This window comes from Sorghum bicolor, chromosome 3, assembly GCF_000003195.3.
Source record: "Sorghum bicolor cultivar BTx623 chromosome 3, Sorghum_bicolor_NCBIv3, whole genome shotgun sequence".
In the NCBI taxonomy this organism is placed as follows: Eukaryota; Viridiplantae; Streptophyta; class Magnoliopsida; order Poales; family Poaceae; genus Sorghum; species Sorghum bicolor.
The window spans coordinates 41,269,123-41,274,202 of NC_012872.2; positions in this window are offsets into that span (position 1 = coordinate 41,269,123).

Below are 5,080 nucleotides of genomic sequence, written 5' to 3' on the forward strand. Positions count from 1 at the left end.
TACTTATGTTCTAATTTAGATCTATTATAAATAAATAAATGATAACATTATTAATATCAATTTAATGGATTCTTTATTAATTATAACTTGTTTAGTATAAATGGAAGCATGTCATGATTCGATTAGTTGCTCTCATTTGCTTTATGCTTCCTAAATCATAAATGTTTAAATGACTTAAATGATGTACAATGGTCTGTAGTTAGTTTTTGACTAAAGTTTAACTCCAGCTTTTATAATTCTTTATAATTTGGTCAATTCAACTTTGATATATTTCTTTAGAAAGTCTATCACCTTCTTTTATTAAATAAAATACGACCAGCGTATAGTCGTCTTCTCCGTTACACTCCGAACCTCGAAAGTCGTGTCCGTTTAACGATAGCTCCGTTCTCAATCGTTCTTGCGTTGTCTCGATCGTAGCAATAAGTCGTGTCGTTTAGTGCGCTCTTTCTAAGCTTTTCTTTTGATTGTTGTTTGTTCTTAGTCGTGATTGTTTGTTTGTCTGTTTGTGTTGCTTGTTTGCTACGAGTAGAAGAAGCGTGGTTCGTCAGCATTGAAGATCAGGAGCTGAGGACCGATAATCGAAGCAGAAGTTGGAGATCAGAAGAAAGAAGCCAGAGAATTCTGAGCAGATAAACACTGGGAATTAAGGCAAGTGCAGGCACCCTTTGATCATATTATACCTATGAACTTTAAATACATTTACTTTCCATTGCATGTGTCTTAATACTGCAAACCCTAAGGACATGACTAGTCTTCTACTATATTCCTTGTATACCTGGGTTTATACATGGGTAGTATAGTGAACAGTAGATATGCTTAGTTGCTCTACTCATCTAATCTATATAATAATAAAAATAATGATCTTGCTTAATAAATTCTTCAATGATGATAAATGTTTAAATGATGAACAATGGTCACTTCGGTGATGGAGATGTTGCGGTGCTTGCGAGCATCGTGGTTTGGTTGAGGACAGGGGGAGCGGGTACTGTTGGTGGTCCGGTTGCCGGGCGTACCCGTCTCTGCTCTCCGTAAGGACTTAGTCATGGAGCGGCCCCCTGGGACTTACAGTGCAGCTCCAAGCTATATGGCTCTGGCTTGACTAATTAGCAGGACCTCCACTAGTAGGGTGTTACTTTCCGGATAGGCGTGAGGAAGTAACTTGGGTAATGAATATTAAGTTGTCGGTTGCTCGGTATGCCATGGCTATGGGTATCGACTGTCGAGCGCCCCGGCGAAAACTTGCGAGTGGCATCCTATTAGTTGGACCCTGTGAAAGGTCTCGTAGTGAGACCCTGTCTGCTCACCTTGGCAGTGTTTTGGGGAGTCATGACCCCGGGCAAATGGGAATCACGACTTGGAGTGAAAGTGCACACCTCTGCAGAGTGTAAAACTGATATATCAGCCGTGCTCACGGTCACGAGCGGCCCAGACCCTCACTTGATGAGCAAATTGGATTCACTGGATACTTGGAGATGGATCTTGGCGAGGTTGCTACCTCGTGTTTTGGCGGAATGGCTATTCCGTGTTGGCAGGATTGCTATCCTGTGTTAATAATTGGGGTTAATCTCTGGACTACTATAATTATTAGGATAGTCTTTTAAAAGATGCTAATTACTACTTACACTAATTAAGGGTTGGGTTTATGCCACTCATAATTAGTAGTAGGTTGTTCTAATAATAGTCATAATTAAAAGTGATCAACTAAAATGCTACCGCAGTCAAACCAAGTCAGCTTTATCTTGTTTTAAGCCTTGCATGTCATTACTTTCCGTCTGTGCTTGCTGAGTTCGACATGAACTCACCCTTGCTATTTTCCCCCACACCCCAGTGTGTAGTAAAATGTTGCTCAGAAGAAGGATAAAGATGTCATGAAGTTTTCTAGAAGTATATGAAAAGTGCTTGGCGTACGGAGCCCCCAGTCAACCGTCCCTGAGAAGAATGGAGCCTATGAAGTTTAGCTACTGTTTCCGCGTACTCTGATGTTTGTAAGTGTTATTATAAATATGTTTTTCGCTATGTATAACATTGTTTCTGATATTTCTATTCTTTGTTGTATGTGTGGACTTCCTGGGCACACATATGACGACTCTGGTCTTACTTTAAAAGCCAAGGTGTGACAGGAATGGTATCAGAGCAATGTTGACTGTAGGACGTATGCCTAGACAGCACTGGTCGATTTCTAAAGCTTATTTTGAGACAAAACTATTTTCTTATACCTTGACCCTTTGATTCTGACTATTTTCTCATCCTTGTCATGTTGTATCCACTCCTTGAATAGCTTCCTTTGAGCTATTTCTATTTATCTCCTTGGCTCTTATATAGTTGTTTACTAAAGTTTACAAAACCTTGCTTTATTTCTAAATTCGATGGCCCTTCAACATCTCGGACTTACCCTTTAGGATGACCACCACTGTTGAAGAAGCACGTGTAGTATCGTTGATGTGATGTGTGCTTCTTGTGCTTGGTTTGATGTTTTGTGTGTTATCTCTGTTCTATTGTTTTAAATGAGTTCTGGAAGAAGTCATTTGGGATTAGCTCGATCTCTGTTAAGTGGGGTAGTGTTCTCTCTTATCTGGCCTATTTTTTATCAATCTTGGTACTTATCCTTTATCTTACACTGTCCCTACCTACTCTAGTTTTTGATGCCTTCTTCTTTATCAGAACTTAATGGAGGAATCAACACATGAAGGATGCCCCAATAGCAGCAAGCCCTAGAGAAAGTATTACCTTCAACCACATTGGCAAGTGGAACAAAATTCTTCTTAAGTGGGGTAGATCCTCTACCACTCTTGATATCAACAAAATGAAGTTTGAAGATTGAAGACCATCTCTTGTCTATCTTTCTTGTATATCAAACTTTATCTTTTTTTTTGTCACCAATCTCCATCTTGTTATCATCTTTTACTAGTGTTTGCCTCTCGATCGTATCCCCCTTAATATAAAGACCCTAAAGATAAGTCTTCATCTATCTTGTATATCCTTTCTGTCATCAATCTTGATCTTTCTTATCATTGAGTACCAACCCTTGGTCCTTGATCTTACATCTCGTAGTCTTGGAATAAATGAAGCGTGAAGATTATAAATTCAATCTTTGTCTTCCTTCCTAATCTTTGACAATTCCTAATATTTTCATCATATATCTCCTAAATCTTGAATCAAGAAATTGTAAGCACTGATTTATCGTTTATATCATCGATTGCTAATCTTCACTGCTTATCTTTACACCTTATAATGTGAAAACCCAGTGATCAACCTTTATCTATCTTTTCACCCTCCTTTTATCTTGCTTTTCAACCTATGCGGATCTTCAATCCGTTGACCTCATGCCATAAACTCTAAATCAATCTTGAGAATTGATCTTTGACTTCTTTGACATTTTTTATCCCTAATTGCTAAATCATATCTTGTCAAAAGTCTCAATACAATCTTGATGATTTACTTTGACTATCTCTCTAGTCTCTTCAAATCTCGGGACGAGATTTATGTTAAGTGGGGTAGATCTATAACACCCCGAAATTTCTATTTCGGGTTGTTATTAGAAATTATTAAAAAAAACGAATGGTTTTAATATTTGGATAAAATTTGCCAACAATAGTTTAGATTTCCATATATTTTGATCGAAGAAAAATGGTTTTTTTTAAAATATTTTGGAATTTATTAGATGGGCTTTTGTTGATGTGATGCTTGTCTATTACTTGAGTTGGTTGATTTTGTATGTGCTAAGTTTCAAGAAAACGTTGATAGATCCTTCCCAGAAATTTTCTAGACTTTTCCGGGTTTTTTCTCATTTTTTCTAGAACAAAATCTATTTTTTTATATGCTCTCAAATTCTTTTTCATGGACACCAAAAACTTTATCTAGATTGATCAACTCTCAAAATATCTCTAAAAGTTTTCCTTTAATTTTTAGAATTTTGGAAATATTTTTCAGGGATTTAAAATGATTTCAGCTTTTTCTGGAATTATTTTGGAACTGAAAATGATTTATTTAAAATCCCGAAATTAAGAAATTCCGAAACTATTTCAAACCCTAGACCTATATATATGCCGGTGTTCCTCTCGTCACGCTGATCACAGATCTAAAAACGCCATCCCAAGCCGCCACCTGTAGCTCCCTCCATCTCTCGCCGAAGTTCGGAAAACTAGGTTTCCGGCGAACTCTCCGGCAAGCTTTTCCGGCAACACCATGGCGTCCCGGCGTCAGCCATCACCATCAAGAGATAGCCCTCGTCGTTCTCTTCTCCGTGGTATACTTGTTTGCACAAATCCCTTACTGTTTGATCGTTCCCCATATTTCCTTTTCTTCTCCGGCGAGGAATCACCATGGCTGACCGGAGCTTTTTATTTCTCGTCGTTCGGCGCAGCAATACCGTCTCCACCCTTTGGCTGCTTACCTGCGCCCCCATGCGCTCCAGCCCTGCGACGCCCAACCCCATCCACGCCTGCGCCTCCTGCGCCCCGCCGCCTTCGTGCGCGTGTGCCTGCTCGAGATCGAGCAGGGCTGCCGGCCGCAGGCATCGGCGCCCCCCTTGGCCGTGCGGGCAGGCTGACCCCGCGTGCGGGTCCGCGCCGCGGTGGCCTTGCGCTGCCACGCGCAGCCTCTGGCTGGCTGGTAGGCCGGCCAGGCCCATTCCCCTTCCCCACGATGAGCAGCAGCAGCATCTCGTACGTGATGGAGATGGATGAAGGTAGAAGATGCCCCTAATTACGATTTTGCCACTGAATAAAAATAGCAATAGTTTATTCGTTTTAACTTCCTTTTGTTTCGTTTCAGTTGCGTTAGTTTCGTAACGTCGCGCTCTACGCAGTGGTGCTAACTTTTATTATGTCATATATTTTTTATATATATTTAGTTGAATATTAGATTAATTAATATATGCACCTAAATCTATAATTAAAAGCACTATACAGTTAAAATCATGTTTTCTATTGTTTTGTGATCGTGGCAACCTAAATGACTCGTTAGCGATACTGTTTTCCATATCCCATGTTTATAAATATAATTAGTTTAATTAATATTTATTGAGTGCCATTTTTAATTATTAAAAAAATAATTTAGGTTTACACTTCGGTATTTTTAT